The following is an 18,739-nucleotide window of genomic DNA, read 5'->3' on the forward strand; positions in this document are numbered from 1 at the left end:
ATGGGAAATGTAGTTGTTTTTTTCTTTTCTTCATTGTGATTGGCTGCTGAGACTTTCTAATAAAGAAATGAGATAGCATAATCGGAGCCTCCTGTCCTCACAAAGAATGCAGGGAACATCATGGCTAAATTGTACAAAGCATACCGAATTTACACTGTTTGAAAAAACATACAGAGTTACACTTTTAAAAGTTACACTTATTAAAAGGTTTCATTTGAAGAATGCATGCGGTGTCAAGAATATACAGTTAACCTACATGACAATGATTAGAACGTGGGAATTATGTGCACGCTTTGCCGTCTGAGCTAATTAGCGTCAAACGGGTGAAAGAAGGCACACAGTGCAGCAGCTAAAGTATAGTATGTCAAGGGATCGGTGAAAGGAGGATTCAGGGAACATCATGGCTAAATTGTACAAAGCATACCGAATTACACTATTTGAAAAAACATACAGAGTTACACTTTTTAAAAGTTACACTTTTAAAGGTTTCATTTGAAGAATGCATGCGATGTCATAAATGTACAGTTAAATACATGACAATACTTAGTGTATGTTGGCTTGGAAAACTCATGTCAAGTATACAAAATCGCACAGTTCTGAAACCAAACCCATTTACTGTATGTTGGCTTGGAAAACTCATGTCAAGTATTCAAAAATGCACAGTTTTGAAACCGAACCCATTTATGGAATGGCCATTAAATTACAAACAATTCCAGAATACATGTAAGACCAGATGTGTAGTACTAAAGATGTTATGCAGTCTCTGTGTGAGTGGTCACCTGTACATAAGAGCTAGGTGTATCATGTCCACCTAAAGGCTCGGGAAGACATTTGTGTGAATCCTATATGCTAAATGCTTCTTAGAGTAATGAGTGACTCAGATGGTGTATGGAGCAAAAGAGGTGACATTAGAGTCTCACCATTTGCCTGTAAGTTTCTTCAGGTTTATTAAGCCCTGAGTTGACTGAGTCCAAGAGATGGATCCACCTGCATTCTTTAAAGTTCAATAGTGGGAGCATGTTACATCCTCTGGGGTGAAGGTTAGCTTTCTCCAAGACCCACCACTGTATGACGTCAGCCGAGTGGTTATTTGTAGAGAAGTGCTCCAACAGGGGGGGCACCCTGGACCTTGCAGCGGATTCTATTGCAATGCTGTAGAATCCTGGTCTTGACCTTTTGGGTGGTTTGACCAACATATATTCTGTCACACGGGCATCGTATGGCATAGATGACATTCTGACTGTTGCAGTTACTATGTTGTCTTAGATGGTATGCTTTTCCCATGTGTTGAAATGTTGAGCCAATCATTGCAAAGTCACAGGCTTTGTAGTTGCTGCATTTGAAATAGCCAATCAATGGTGGAAGATTCAGTTGTTGTCTGATGTCTGTAGGTTTTTTGTATCCAGAAAGGAGCTTACAACAAAATCTTTTATGTTTTTGGCTCTCTTGAATGCAAATAGGGGTTTGTCTTGGATTCCAATCTCTGTGCTTATCAGGTTCCAATATTTCAGAAGTGTCTTCTTGATTTTGTGACGCCATGTGTTAAACGTGGTCACACAGACCAACTTCTCATTGTCCTCCGCAGTGGGTTGTATCTCAAGTAGGGTCTCTCTTGGGCGGTACCAGGCCGTTTTTCTTGATCGGTTTAACAGGCCCTTGGGATAGCCACGCTCCCTCAGTTTGGAAATCAGAATATCTGTCTCCTTGTAGAAGTCACCTCTTTTGGAGTAGTTACGTCTCAACCTTAAAAATTGTCCATATGGTTAGTTGTCCCTGAGACTTCTTGGGTGGTGTGAGTCATACTTAAGGACAGTATTGCGCTCTGTTGGTTTTCGGAATAATGTTGTAAAGAGCTTTCCGTTTCCATTCTGTAGTGTGATGTCCAAAAAGTTGATGGTCTCATTATCGTAGGTCATGGTGAATTGTATGTCTGAGCTGCGGTCATTCAGCCATGTTTTGAATTCCAATAGTCTCTTTTCTGTGCCCGTCCAAACCATTAGCACATCGTCAATATAGCGCTTCCATATTGATATGTTGTTCAGAAAAGGGTTTGTGAGATCATATAGGTGAGTGTCCTCATAGTCGTCCATGTAGAGGTTCGTTAGACTGGGGGCGAAACCGGCCCCATAGCAACTCCTTTACATTGTTGGTAGTAGGTGTTTTGGAAGACAAAGTAGTTCTTTTTCATGGCTATTTGTAATGGCTCTACTAAGAACTCAGTAGGAATCCATGCTGGTATAGGTCGTCTATTCAGTCTTCCGTATTAGCTCAATAGCATGTTCCTGTGGGATGCAGGTGGTACCAGGCATTTAAATCACCGTGCTTTAACTATGGTTGAATGACAGGACAACAGGAAGACATTATTTGTTGAATTTTTACTTAAAAATACGGACTCAGTATGTCTGAGCAAACGCATACACAGTTTGTTTGCTAGTAGTTTATTTATTTTGTGATTTGACATTTGGGGTATACCTGTAAATTGGCATGATGTCTACCACTCAGGCACCCCATTGTGGACACTCTGCTTTACATCTAAATTCCCCTAAAGAGTTTCTGTCCTCCCCTTGGGAACCTATCATTCAATAGTTTGAAAGGAAAGATTACTTTTTAAATTACATAGCTAATTTATAGGATTGTAATGGCACATTTTCACCAGAAAGGAAATAAAGGATTCTTATGTACTGCTTAGGTCTGGAAGGCTTGCATATTTATAATCAGCTTCAAAGGCATGGGAGAACAGGAGACTTGGTTGTGTTTATAATTGCGCTGCTGGATTTGTATGAGCACTTTTCACTTACAGTTTGCATAGCTATATTGATGCATGCGTTCTTTCAAATAAAACAAGAAAAGCTTGAGATAATTAAAGGCTATATGTCCGTATTAAAAAAACTCGAAATTTCTTGTACATTTGCATGACAAGTTGATCATGGATCAAATTGTGATGTACAACAGGATAGACTGCGGGTGGAAGGAGCGTCTATACTCAAAGATATTATTATTATTGTGAAGAAGGCTGAATTATCTGATCGTTGTGCAAAAGTTACTCTGGCTTAACAGAACAACGATGGGAGTGACACTGTGAATAAAATATGGGAAGGGGAAAAGAAATATGTACAATATTTGGCTCAACAAAACTCAAAGCAGGATAATAAGAAGTGTGATTGCAATGTCCCAAACAAGGAACCCTTAATATGCATGCTATTATTGTGGTAGCAATGAACACTCTGCTAAGTTTCATAAGTGTCCAGCTAAGTCGGCAAAATGGCTGGATTGTGGTTTAATTGTTCAGTTTGTGAGAGTTTGGAAATGCAAACAAAAACATATGTATTACAGCAAAGTGGCTTGTGTGAAACAGAGTGATGAGGAGAGTTCTTCCTCAGATGAGAGTGGTGGTGGAATAATTGAGTACAAAAAGATGATGGTTTTGAAAATTTCAGGGGAAGGAGAAAACAAGCCCCTTTGTTGGCTCTCATTTGGTGGTGTTTCACTGCAAGTAGCGGCTGATTCAGGGCCTCCTTAGACAATTATTACTGAGTGTGTTTGGCAAAAATATCTTGTTGCTGTTGTAGATCTATTGGAACCATCAGATGTCAATCCAGAGAGCTACACAGGGGGGAAATTGACATGGCTGGGTTGAGACATCTGGTCTTCAGGTTTAAGAATAGACAGGCCTTGTGCAAATTATATGAGGCCAAGGAAGGACATCCGCGCTGGGTTGTAAACACCAGAGAAAACGTAACATTATTTTAGATCCCAACAGTCCCGAACAAGTACTGTTTGCTTGCGAGGAAGAGGATACTAGGAAGTGGGTTTTGGAAACATTCCCAAAAGCTTTTAATGGAAGGGTGGTATGTTTAATGGTTTCACTCATCAAATTAGGCTAAAACCAGGTGCTCTTGCCAAGATTGGCAATGCACGCAATAATCCATTTATTGTGAGGGAAGAGGTGAAAATGGAACTGGAGAAACTTTTGGAAGCTCATATAATTGAGCCTGTGGAGGCCTTGGAATAGGTTTTTCCATTGGTGGTGGCCAGACCTGCCAATTGCAAGGTGCATTTATGTGTCCACTTAAGGGGGCTTAATACCAACTTAGGGGCCGATCCTGATCTTGCTAGGAAAGGCCTCCGTATGACTCTGATTCGGAGGGCTTTCTGAGCGTAACGTGCCTTGGGAGTCCGAATGAGCGAGTACAATGCAGCTGTATGCTTACGGACTCGGTTAGCTCGGACTCCCATTGAACTCGATGGGAACCTGTGTACAGACGCAGACACAGGCTCCCATAGCAAAAAGGGGTGGGTGGGGAAAAGCGTACACCCTGTGGCTGCATGCCTGGATCAGGGGGCACCCATGAGCACACCCCTGTGACAGATTCAGAGGGCCCTGGGTGAAGGAGGGCCTGTTACGGCCCCCCGAAGTACAATTCCAACAGCTGTTTGGTCTTGTTGAGACCGAGGCGAAGTGGTTGTCCGAATCGTGCATTGTACTCGCTCGGACAGAATTCGGCTCCATTGCGCGGCACGGTTCGACTACGAACGAGTCGTTCGGACAGGTTCAGGTCCCGGAACCAAATCTGGTTGAAGCATACACGATCTTCGCATCGTACTTGGTCGTTCGGACCTGTGTACGATTCGGTCGGAAACAAGGGCTACGTATCGGATCCGGGAAAGCCAAATCCGAATCGGAGGCCTTCTGAACGACATCGGAATCAGGCCCTTAATTGTGGACCAGTATCCTTTGTCACGCATAGACAAAATTTTATTATTAACCAGAAATGCCAAATGGTTCTCAACTTTGGATTTGTCTGCCACTTATCATCAGATGGTTTTGGACCCTGGACCTCACTGCTTTCTGCACACATTTTGATTCTTCCAATTTTGACGAATGCCGTTTGTCCTAGCATCAGTTTTCCAGAGGCTCATGACAGAATTATTTGAAGGTATCATAGAGGTAACATTTTTTCAAGAGGACATTTTTATCATGGCAAAAACAAGGAAGCACCATGATGAAATGCTTAGGAGGGTACTTAATATACTTTGGGAGAAAGGTTTAACTGCAGAAATTAGCAAATGTAAGTTTTCTGAGAAAAAAGTAACTTATCTAGGACATGAAATTAGTGACAATATTATTAAACCTAATCAGAAATCAGTGGAGGTGATTTATAAGGCGCCGCCACCCAAGAATAAGGATGAGCTTTGCTTATTTTTTAGATTGGTGGAGTTTTATTCAAAGTTTGTTGAACCATTTTCTGTAAAAACTCATGAAATGCCTGATTTGCTTAAGAACAAAAACAAGTTTGAGTGGACTGATCGGTGTCATAACTCATTTTTGGAAATCAAACGGGCAATCAGCAAAGCTCCTACCTTACAGGGTTTTGATCCCATGGCAGAAACATTTGTCATTACGGATGCAAGTTGGAAAGGTTTGGAAAGTGTGCTTGTTGGGAAGAAATAAAGCACTCGAGGTAGTTCAGATGTAGGCTTTATTCCAATAATTTAAACCTCGGACAGCAGGCAGCTCAAAGCTCCATCCCAAGACCAACCCTCACACATTCCCATCCCCCGAGCTCGACCCAAGCTCTAGAATCCCACGAGTCCGGGTGGCTTGAGCACACGCTCGAGCACCAACACAACATTTACCCCTGCCCACAAAAGAAACAATAAAAGAATTGCAACATAAGGAATGAAAGCAAACAAGAAAGCTAAATAAGCTAAGGTAACCATACAAAATTGGACCTAGAATATACATACTACAATACGACAATAAAATATGTCAGAATAACAGCAAAAGGGAGTGCACTGGGTGTGCACAAAAATCTAAGAGTAAACAAGTGTAATATAATCATAAAATCTCTTAAAGAATGTGATGTATAATGCGTATATATTACGTATGTTTTTTGTTTCTTTCACCTGTTTTGAACTTGTATGCATATAATTTTTGGGGTTATTTTGTTATTATTAAGGGGGAGATGTGATATCCTCACCAAGAGGTCATCCATTATTCTTCATTCTTTGTTCTGCAATCTTATGTGTTGTGTAACCTGTAAGTGCATCTTACAAGCGGGCTCCCATGTTTTGTGTTCCTGCCTTGTAGGACGGTTGGTCCCTTAGGCAGTTGTCTTTGGAACAGCCGAACTGGGCGGACGCTTGTGGATGGGTTCTTCACTTTGGATCACAAATTCTTAAAGAAATAAGTATTGGATCGACTTACTACAACGTGGTCATTGGATTCGTGCACGTTTAACACTGCTTCACCGAGGCTCGTACTGAGATGCTATGCAGTACAAGGTTGCTAATTGTTGCAGGTCTAGTCTTCCTATCTATTTCCCCTGCACTCCCTCCTTCCTGCTGCCGTGATTGGCCAATGTTATGATGTGTGTTGGAATGCGATGTTAGTATTTATATGACGTCAACCCTGACCCCGATGTACTCTGTCACTTTCCGACAGCTGTCCCTTCCCTCCCGCAAGCTCGTTGTACCAGAATACATACTCTCAGAATTACTTCTACTTTTCTGTGTGTTATTGAACTTCGTGACACAACATAGTTGGCGACGAGGACGGGACGCGATTTCAATTGTCGAGCTTGCGCAGGGATTTCTTCAGGAGCATCTTAACCTAAGCTTCAAGGCAAGTGCTCTTATGGCATTTATTTAACAAAAAAAATTTGGATATAAATTAATTTTTATTCTCCATTGTTTTTCGCGGTCACGGCAATTTGGTGATCAAGAAGACACGCGGGCGGTATGCTGACGAAATCATCGTAGTAGCGACGTTCGTGACAGGAGATTTTTCTGAAACTATAAGGCAAGTTACGGATTTATTTTGTGCTTACGTGTAATGCTTCAAGTAATGTGGGTGACGTGTGTTTCCACAGCGTAGCTGATCAAAGGAGAATTTCAGAGACAGTTGATGCACTGCAGTTTAACTGTCATTCAGGTGCCTCACGCGCTGCGGTAACCATCATCCCCTGGACGGACCATTTTTTGGTCCCTCTCTTTCTACCAGGAGTCTTCAGGAAGCCCCACAAGCCCAACACTTACATCACGGAAAGGGCATGGTACAGACTCTCCACGGAGGACTGGACCAGAGTCCTGAACTCTACGACCCCCATTCCCTCAGAGGACCCCGACATTGCGGACAGAAACTTCAGGGAGTGGATCACCACCTCCCTTGATTCCATCCTCCCAATAAAATCCCGTGAGGATAAAAACGGAAAGACAGGATCAGCCCCCTGGTTCAGCCCGGAACTTAGAACTCTCCGCAAAGAATGCAAAAAAGCGGAACGACTGTGGAGAAAAGACTGGCTCCACTCCAGTAAGGATGCCTACCGTAGTGCGGTGAGAACCTATAAGGTCACCCTTAAAATCTCTAAAACTTCATACTACGATGAGAGAATAAAAAAGGCCACTAACTCGGCAAGAGAGTCCGACCTCATAGCCAAAGAGCTCCTGAAAATACCAGCTCCCCCCTCCTCCAACAGGTCCCCTTCAGGCAGAAGCGATGTACTGGCAACCTACTTCGACTCTAAAATCTCCGGGATCCTGGCCTCACTCCCCCCTCCCAGCCAGTCAAATCACGGCAACATGGATGCGTTCGTGACCCACACAGGAAACATCCCTCATCCACAGCTGACTGCGTTCAGAACGGTATCTCTGGACGAAGTGGGAAAGACTCTGGCCAAGATGAAAAGCGGCTCCCCCGGCGACCCGCCCCCATGAGATTCCTGAAAACAGTGGCCCCTGCTATCTTGGCCCCTATCACAGAGCTGATTAACATCTCGCTGTCCAAAGGCTCTGTCCCCCCGAGCTGGAAGGGTGCAGTAGTCAAAGCACTCCTTAAAAAACCTCAACTGGACCCCTCCGATTTGGCAAACTACAGGCCAATCTCGTTCCCCCCGGCATTAGCAAAATGGCCGAAAAACTGGTCAATGTCCAATTGTCCCAGTTTCTTGAATCCAACAACCTTCTGCGTCGGTCCCAGACTGGGTTTCGTCCTGGCCACGGCACGGATACCGCCCTCCTCGCAGTCATCGAGGAGGCAAGGTGCATTTTAGATTCAGGAGGGTCAGTGGCAGTGATCCTCCTGGACCTTAGTGCAGCCTTTGATACGGTGAACCACCGTGTTCTGATCCATCGGCTGGCCAGGGCAGGACTCGGGGGCACCGCGCTTGCCTGGATAGAGTCTTTCCTATCAGGCCGCTCGTTCCAGGTTTGGGATGGCAACTCCCGCTCAGCCTTACTCCCTCTTTCTAGCGGAGTCCCCCAGGGGTCTTCGCTAAGCCCCACTTTGTTTAACGCCTACATGGCCCCGCTGGAGGATGTAGTTGCCCCATTCGGGATCAAGATAGTGAGCTACGCGGACGACACGCAATTGGTCGTCTCACTCTCACATCTTGACCACCGCCCAGACAACCTGTTGAACTGCCTCCAGGAAATCCATCACTGGATGAGTGATTCATCACTCAAGCTCAACGGCTCTAAAACCGAAGTCATGCTTATGGGCAAGAAATGGGCGACTATTCCTCCTTCGGTCTGGCCTGACGCTTTTGGCGAGATACCCACCCCGAAGAAGGAAATTAAGACTCTAGGAGTCTGGCTCGAACCCGAACTAACCATGAAGACCCAGGCAGCCAAAACAGCAGGAACCTGCTTTGGACTCATGCGCTCCATCCGGAAGATCCTTCCACTACTCCACCCTCCATCGAGGAAGCTTCTGGTCCAAGGCTTGATCCTCTTGCATCTGGACTTCAGTAATGCTGTCTATCTAGGAGCCCCCGAATCTACCCTGGCAAAACTTCAGCGCACTCAAAACGCGGCTGCTCGGCTACTAATGAACCTTCCCAACAGAACGTCTGCGAGGCCAGCGCTCAAGGCCCTACACTGGCTCCCAATGCGACAAAGGATAGAATTTAAGGCCATGTGTATCGCCCACAAACTCCTCAACGGCTTAGGCCCTTCGATCCTGAGCGACATGGTCACTCCTTACAAAGCCCCTGGATCCCTGCGCTCGGACAATGAGCGTCTGGCCAACGTCCCAAAATTCAGGAAGGTTCGCACTGGCGGTCGACGCTTCACAGTGAAAGCATCCTCAGGCTGGAACTCGCTCCCACGGAGCTTGCGGCTGGAACCCTGCCACCTTCTTTTCCGCAAAAAATTAAAAACCCTCTTGTTTCCCAAATAGGACCTCCTTCCCCCCTCGGTCATCACAAGTCTTCACAGCGCGGGGATGCCTCCGGGTCACCAGGCGCTCTATAAATCGTTAAATAAATAAATAAATAAATCATTCCTTCCGTTCAGCTGTTTGTCAAGCAGCAGGGCCGATCACGTCACGACGTATTCGACGTGATCAACACGAAGCCATTTTGTGACGAACATTCCGTTCATTGCGGCACATCATATCTGAGGTAAATAAAACGCGCAAAGGTATTTCCATCACCTTTTCTTTTGGTAAAGTGATACAAGCTCGAATTAAAAGGAGCTTTTCTTCTTATCTTACTCAGCAAGCTGTCGAACAATAACAAGACTCATTATATTGGCAAAAAGTTTCTCAATAATATAAGAAACGTTTTCTTTCATATTTACTCGACTCATCATATTGGCAAAAAGAAAAAACTTTCTCTATTTATAATAGAAACGTTTTTATTCTCATATTTACACAGGGAATTTTTAATAATTCAAAATTGATTTGTTTATTTAAAAAGAGGCTTCAGAAACCACTCTGGAAAACATGACCAGTGAATCGAACTTCAATGCTCCAGCATTTTTTCTAAATGAACCTGGTAAACCGGTCATCAAATGGCGCAGCTGGTACAGGTCATTCGAAAATTATTTGATTGCCATCAATGGTAAGAAGTTCGATGCTGAAAGGAAAACAGCAATTCTTGTTGGGCTGTTGGGGGTGGCAGGGCAAGAAATTTTTTATAGTCTGCCAGAGTACGAACCACCACCAGGCCAGTTCATTCCATTAGATGAATTCCAGGAAGCTGTCAAGAGATTGGAAAGACAATTTGATGAAGAGGAAAACATAATGGTGGGCAGACACCGATTCACTATGAGAAAACAAGCTGAAAGTGAAAATGTAGAGGAGTACATAGCAGCTTTGAGAGTGTTGGCAACCAAGTGTGACTATCAAGATAGGGTTGATGAGTATATACGCGACCAGTTAGTCTTCCACTGTTATGAAAGAAAAATACAAGAGCGGCTAATAGCATGCAAAAGACCAACCCTATCAGAAGCTATTGACATTGCAAAGGGTATTGAAAGGTCATTGGAAGGGTCAAGGGAAATAACTGGAGCTACAAACAAAAATTCCAATGTGTATTTAGTAAATGAAAAAAAGAAGAGAGATAATGTTACTTTCAACAAATTTAAAACGCATGCAAATGTTAATACATCTCAATTTGTATGTTATAGATGTGGTTCACACAATCACAAGGCTGATTCCTCGAGTTGCCCGGCATTGGGGAAGAAATGCACAAGATGTCTAAAGGTAGGGCATTTTGCGGGGGTATGTGGCACTTTTGGCCAAAAACGGTTTACGCCATCAAAAGTAAACTATGTAGAAGAGTTTGATGAGAATATGTGTTCTAATATTGTACTTACAATTGAGGAGGAATACAAAAATATTAAAGGACCATTAGGGGTGGCCACTGTAGGAGAGGTTCAACTTAACATTATGGCGGATTCTGGTTCGCCGATCACAATAGTTTCCGACAAGAAATTCCTTCAGTGTTGGCCACAAGTGGATTTGAATGAATCTGATGTCAATCCCAAAGCCTTTGGGGAATCAGAGATAAATATATTTGGGTACTTTCAAGACATCCTAAATATCAAAGGTAGATGTGTTAATACAAAAATGTATGTCGCAGAACGCGGCAGAGACATTGTGTGATGGAGAGACTTAGCAAAATTAAAAATAAGTTTGAAGCCTGGGGCTGAAGACTCCATTGTACTTGACGAAGGATTTATACCTAGTATAAATGTGTCTGCAATAACATGCAATAATGAAAGCATAGCCACCATCCTTAGTAAATATGACTCATTGTTTGAAGATAGAGTGGGCTGTGTAAGAGGCTTTGTACATAAGATAATTCTAAAAAAAGATGCGGTACCTGTAAGACATAAAGTCAGATCTCCACCCCTAACTGTCAAAAATGATTTAAAATGTGTTCTAGAACGACTAGTCAGCGAAGGAATTATTGAACCAGCAGATTCTGCTGAATGGGTTTCGGGGAACGTTTTGATTAAAAAAAGGAATGGTGAGTTCCGCCTGTGTGCAGACCTCAGGTCACTCAATAAGAATATTCTTGTAGATTGTTTTCCCCTTCCCCGAATTCAAGAGATCTTAGCTGCAACTGCAGGTTCTAAATTTTTTTCCCTTATCGACCTCAGGTCAGCGTACCATCAAGTTAAGCTTGATGAGGAATCCAAGGAGTTGACCACATTTATCACACCCTTGGGAGCTTACAGATATGTACGATTGCCTTTTGGGTTGGCGTCCTCTGCAAGTGTCTTCCAAAAGCTAATGGAGAACATGTTTGGGCAGATGAAAGGTGTACAGAAGTTTCAGGATGACATTCTCATCCACGCTGAATCTGTAAGTGAACATGATGTCATTCTGGAGAAGGTACTTGGTAAGTTGAAGGAAAGGGGTATGACGGTTTCAAAGAACAAATGTGAATTTCTTAAGACCGAGGTAGAATATCTAGGCCATGTAATTAGCCAAAATGGTATCAAACCCAAAATGAATTTAGTCAGGGCAATTTCAGAAGCCCCCAAACCAGAAGACAGAGATTCTCTGAGATCTTTTTTGGGGCTCAGCGAATACTATTCCAGCAGTTGGACGCTTCCCGCCCTCCCAGTGCATTTAAGGAGCCTCCCCTATCTGCACCCAGATCTGATTATTTTCACCCCTGAGGCGGAAGCCGGGGGTTCTCCATCTTTCCCTTTCGCCCCCGGGCATTAAACATATTGATTGCCACAATGTTCTTTTAAATCTGTAAATATTTTAAACGGTGCGTTTTAATTGTTGGCAGTGCTGTTCCCTCGGCGCGAGACTCACGTCGCCCCGAGGTACTTGACAGCTACTTCTTGACCGGCTCAGCCGATCCAGGGCTGACGCCGGGAAGCTACGAGGGGTGACGCCATCTTGGGAGAGGAATACGGGAGCGGTCCAGCAGTTGGACGCTTCCCGCCCTCCCAGTGCATTTAAGGAGCCTCCCCTATCTGCACCCAGATCTGATTATTTTCACCCCTGAGGCGGAAGCCGGGGGTTCTCCATCTTTCCCTTTCGCCCTCGGGCATTAAACATATTGATTGCCACAATGTTCTTTTAAATCTGTAAATATTTTAAACGGTGCGTTTTAATTGTTGGCAGTGCTGTTCCCTCGGCGCGAGACTCACGTCGCCCCGAGGTACTTGACAGCTACTTCTTGACCGGCTCAGCCGATCCAGGGCTGACGCCGGGAAGCTACGAGGGGTGACGCCATCTTGGGAGAGTAATACAGGAGCGGTCCAGCAGTTGGACGCTTCACGCCCCCCCTCTATCCTGGATTTAAAGACGACCTCCTCCCGTCCGCGTAGCGGGCGGGCGCAGCGGGCGGGCCGACGGCAAGCCCGTCTGCGCCCGTCAGCGCCAGCTCAGCGCCCAGTGCCAGGACCCCTGGTCAATTCAGCCCAAATTTACACTCAAGGATGGTGTATAGCCGCGACCAACTTTTGAGCCTTAAGGGGGTGAATCGAGTTGACTGCCGACGCATAATTCTAGGTAATGATAAGCCTGTCATGCCAAAGGTTTGTGGAGTCTGCCGCTCTTGTGTACCGGACATTTTGTGGACACCAATTAAGGTCCTAACTGTTCCCCACAATGTCAAACAGTATGGAGAAGATGATATTATTAACTGCCTCCTATTCAATGCCAGATCTCTGGTTAAACACAGCATTGACTGTGCTGACCTAATTTTAGAGAGAAGGGCTAAAATTGTATTTATCACAGAGACCTGGACGGACGCGGCCTCAGGACCGGACCTGGTCATAGCTACACCCATAGGTTACTGTTGTCGTGTTCTAGATAGAACAGGTCAAAGAGGGGGCGGGATCGCCATTATTTATCATGCCTCGTTCCAAGGCACATTCCAGACAGTGACTTCACAGTCGACAGAAGCACTGGGATTTAAGTTTTCTATCTCTAACCACTGCACTTTCCAAGGCTGCCTCCTATATAGGCCACCAGGTTCCAAAAACCAATTCTTAAATGAGGTAGGCACCTATCTGGAAGAAGCCCTCTGTGTGAAGTCCTTCACTATGCTAGGCGATTTTAATTTTCATCTAGAGGAAGACTCAGACCCTGATACTGCATCTCTAGCTGATGCAATGCTCGCGGCTGGATTGATTCAGGTGGTAAGTGGAGCTACACATGTCAAGGGACATACCCTGGACGGTATCTTCACAAATAATCCAGACCTCCATTTCAGCCATGTAGAGCCTTTAGCCTGGTCGGACCACTCAGTAGTCCTTTTTAAAATTCAGCCGCTCGAGCCCAATAGAGCAAGAAAAGACAGGAAGCCTGCCAAGCTTTGTAGGCTCTGGAAGGATTTGGATGGTAAAGTATTGGAGGACTATCTGTCAGCCTCCACTTTTTCGCCCCCTACAGATATAAACGAAGCCGCTGAAAGCTATACAAATTGGTTAGATCATGCCTGTACCTCCCTAGTCCAGCCCAAACTCTGCCGCCCTACGCGTATAATACCATCTGCTCCTTGGTTCACCCAGGAACTACGCGATTATAAGGTGTCGTGTAAAAAACTAGAGCGCCAATGGCGTACAAAATACTCACAGGCAGACAAAATGATACTTAATGCTAGGCTTAAGACATACAAAGGAATGATTAAAAAAGCAAAAAGCGTTTATTTTTCCGCAAAAATTGAGATCGCAAAGAATTCCTCTAAAGAACTCTTTGAGACTGTGACTAACTTAAGTACTTTGAAATCAGTCACTATTCCTCCTAGCTTGGAGCTATGCGAGACTCTTGCTAAATTCTTCTTGGGAAAGGTAGAGCAAATATTTGCTGCCCTGGAACATCAAGTGAGGCTGACTCTCAGTGAAGGAACCCACAAATCCATACAAAAGAACTCACAGCTTTCGGAACTCGTGGAGTTCAGCCCAGTAAAAGTAGAAGAAATAACAAAGTTATTACTAAGAACTAAATCAGGCTCACCCCACGATCCCTGTCCAGCTGCTGTGGCTCAACTTGCAGCCACTCCCATCTCATTTATGCTAACCGAAGTCTTTAACACAATGTTTAAAGGGGGAGAATATCCATTGTGTTGGAAGCAAGTCTCCATTGCACCTTTGCTTAAAAATCAACTTTGGACATCTCAGATCCCAATAGTTACCGGCCCATAGCTAGACTTCCATTGCCGGCCAAGCTTATTGAGAGGGCCATGAATGCTCAGCTCTGTGATTTCCTCCGATCCTCTCAAGGGCTTGACATGGCGCAACACGGATTTAGGGAAGGCCACAGCACTGAGACTGCCCTTATTAAGTCCACCGAAGAAATCAGGAAGGTGATGGACGCGGGCGGACGGGCAGTCTTGGTGCTCCTCGATTTGTCCGCGGCCTTCGATACGGTCCACCATAGTATTTTGGTGGACCGCCTTGAGGGGTGCGGAATTCGAGGAGCCGCGCTGAGCTTGTTGAAATCTTTCCTCTCGGACAGGGTTCAGGTGGTAGCCCTGGGAGACTTTGAATCTACTCCTTTTACACTCCCAGGAGGGGTTCCTCAGGGCTCCTCCCTGAGCCCTACCCTTTTTAATATATACATTTCCTCCCTCGCCCCGGTGATTCGGTCATTTGGCTTTGAATTGACATCATATGCAGACGATACACAAATTGTGGTATCTCTGCTCCCGGGTCGAGAGGAAGGAACAGCAGCAAGATTTCAGGACTGTATGATTGCAGTAAGTTCATGGATGGCTAGGAATTGCCTTAAATTGAACTCCTCGAAAACAGAGGTTCTTCTCTTTGGCAACGAGACCAACTTATGGACCCCCAATTGGTGGCCTCAAGAAATGGGAGAACCACCCATACCTGCCACGACAGTAAAAAATCTGGGGGTACTCATTGACAAACAACTTTCTTTTAAAGCACAAGTCAATGCCCTCTCATCCTCTGTTCACTGGATAATAAAAACAATTAGGAAAATTCTCCCCTTTCTCTCCACTAGCAGTAGGAAAACTGTCGTGACAGCATTAGTGCTGTCACGCCTTGATTACTGCAATAGTCTGTATTTGCAAGCACAGCAAGGGATCTTGAACAAGCTACAGACGCTGCAAAATGCTGCTGTCCGCTTAATTACGGGTCTACCCAAGTTTGCTTCCGTCACTGGGGAACTGAGCAAATTGCACTGGCTCCCAGTACGGAAACGTATGATGTTCAAAGCACTGTGCATAGTGTTCAAGGCAGTGAATGGACTACGTCCGCCTTTCCTTCAACAACACTTCCAGCTGTATAAACCAGGCCGACATTTAAGATCATCCAACAAATGGCTTGTCAAGACTGATCGTATTAGGAAAGTTCGATGGGGAGGTCGCAGTTTTATCTCCGGAGCAGCTGGTATCTGGAATAAAATGCCCCTCCCCCTAAAACAAAGCACTGACCTAATGACATTTAGGAAGAACATTAAAACATGGCTTTTTAATCTATAGGGACTAACATCGCATGGAGAAAGTATATCATTTCAGCGCCAGGACACCTGCCCGGTAACAGTGCGCTTAATAAATGGTAAAATAAATAAATAAATAAATATTCGAGATTTATAGAAAACTACGCTGAATTGGTTGAGCCCCTTTGCGCAAAGGTGAGCATTTTAAATGGGAAACAAAACATGAGGAATCATTTGCAGAAATCAAGAGGTCTATTGTAAATGCCCCCACTCTAAAACCATTTGATACAAAAGGTACCAACATTATTACTGTAGATGCTAGCTCTGTGAGTATAGGCGCAGTTTTCACTCAGAAGGTCAATAAACAAGTTCATTCAGTAGCGTTCATTTCACGCAGATTGACAGAGGCAGAGAAGAATTACAGTACCATCGAGCGAGAAGCGCTCGCATGTGTTTGGGCGGTGGACAAACTGAAAATGTATTTATGGGGGAAGTATTTCGAATTAGTTACCAACCACAAGCCGCTCACGTATATGTTTGATGGGTATGGCAGAGGTAACGGTAAGGCCTCAGCCAGGCTGGTGAGATTGTTGGCAAAACTGCAAGAATATAATTTCACTATCAAACACATAGCTGGCAGGGACAATATTCGAGCAGATTTTCTTTCAAGACTACCCACTGAAAGTGTTGAGGCGCAGAACGAAGATGACACTGAGTGTGTAGTCTCATCCATATCCAACATTAATGTAACAGGAAATGCAATGTCAGAAAAAGAATGGTTAGAAGCCATGAATACTGATTCTGTTTTATTGAAGGTTAGAGATTTCATGTCCCACAAGTGGCCCCCAGTTCGTAATTTGTCTCCTGAATTCAAAAGCTTCTTCCAAGTGTCATAAGAACTAAGTTGTGTTGACGGGTTTTTAATGAGGGGCGATTTATTAGTTCCCCCATTTAAACTTAGGAACAAATTGATAGCTACTGCCCACAGCACTCATTTGGGTGCCACTATGACCAAAAAGAGACTAAAGGAACTATACTGGTGGCCTTAGATGGACATTGATGTTAACTTATATGTGGAGAAATGTATTGTATGTATTAGATCCGACAAGCACTGGACACCAAGAGTTCAGGAGATGCAGTTGGTATCCATCCCAAATTCAGCATGGTACAAAGTCGCCATTGACACGGCAGGACCATTCCAGGTATTGGACCGGGATTCCAGATTTCTCATTGTTATGAGTGACTACTACAGCAAATGGTTATACCATAAGTTTGTTCCAACTATTGACTCAGACTCTGTCATCGACTTTTTGGACACATGTTTCTCCATTAAAGGAAGCCCACGCATACTGGTGTCAGATAACGGGAAGCAACTTACTTCCAACAAAATGACAGAATTTCTTAATTCACATGGCATCAGGCAGGAGAAAACTCCCTTATACTCTTCCTAAATCGAATGGGCAAATTGAAAGAGTGAACCAATTTATCAAGGACGGCATTCAATTAGCTAGAGCTTCAAATATTCAAGTAAAGAAATGTATCCAGGAAAGAGTATTTGCATACAATTCTACCCCAAACAGTGTAACAGGTTTTCCCCCATTTTTCCTAATGAGGGGAAGGAGATGTGATAATGACATTGTGCCTAAAATTGAAGGGTTTGAGTCAAGTTTGCCCGAACCTGTGGTCATAAGAGATGAACAGATGCAAGTTAAGCAGAAGATTGTTGGGAACCAGGTCAAAGCCAAACGCTATCACGACATGGTACATAAAGCTGTTAACAAAGAATTTAACAAGGGTGATTGGGCACTTGTCAAAAGACATGATGGACACATAAAGGAGAATCCAAGTACTATAAACCCGAGGAGGTGGTTGAGGTGACAGAAAGTGCCATTTGTTTGAGATTCCTGGGTTGGCGCAACAAGAGTGACGCCGTATGTTTGAGCAAAGGCCAGGCAGAATTATGGTTTGAGGGTCACAATAACGAAGATCTAGGTGACAGGGAATTCTCATGGTTGAATACTTATTCAGGTGAAATTGATAAACAAGTTGATGTTTCACAAAGAGATTCACGTTCACGTTGTGAACCAGTTAACTATGACATGGAGGAAATGATTATTTATTTATTTGTTTTTTTCATAACCATAAAATGCTGTATATAAAAAAAATTCCCTTTATGTAATGTTCCTTGCCCACACTATACACTGAGTCCAGGTAGGTATATGATTGCTTTATCTTTATTTCCATTCAAAACAAGTAATTAGAGCATAAGGGCGCCGAGCGTCTACACAGTGACTGCTCCAGTCGCCAACTGCCGTTTTCCCCGTTCGCGCCTTCACTTTTGCGCCTACTGCGCATGCGCGCGCGTCGCGCTCCTGTCTATGGCGTGACGCGTCATCGCGTTCACGCTCATAGACTAGAGCGCATCCTACATATCTCCCCCTTTTTAACACTAAACAAAGTTAACTTTTCAAACTCTACGGTATGTCCATGATCCCCCACTGTTCTCTGGCTGGGCTGCCAGTGTGACAAACCTATTGTTAATGTCCACTCATTTCAAAGTCTCTATATCTAGAGGGCACTGTAACTGCCCTGCCACTGCGGGTGTGTCTTACCGGCATGTTCTCTTCCACCTCTCTGTCTCCGCCTGATCTCGAACCATCTCTCCGATCTCCACTCTGTGTTACTCCAGTCGGTGTGACATCTCTGACTGCGCACCCTGCGCTGGGATTTTCTATCTCACTGTTCTCTCCTATTTCCTCGGGGAATACCTCATCACCCTGCTCTGGTTGAGGCGTGGTCTCGTGGAAGTCCCTCTGTGTCTCTGTCTCCTCCAGCTTGGGCCATACGACTATCTTGTTCACTCTGGCCATACGGTCTTGGGACCACACCCTGCCGTCGCTGAGGAGGGCTGCTCTACCTCGCACCTCCTTGACTTGTAGAGGCTGACTATATTTGCTATCACCTTTCTTTTGTAGGGTAGGGAGTTTAACCCTAACCCACTCTCCTTCCTCCAGCTCTGTTCCTTTCACATTTCGACGTTTGTCATAATTGGCGGCATAAATCTTCTGGGCTTTTTCCAAA

This window comes from Lissotriton helveticus, chromosome 1_1 (assembly GCF_964261635.1).
Source record: "Lissotriton helveticus chromosome 1_1, aLisHel1.1, whole genome shotgun sequence".
Lineage (NCBI taxonomy): Eukaryota > Metazoa > Chordata > Amphibia > Caudata > Salamandridae > Lissotriton > Lissotriton helveticus.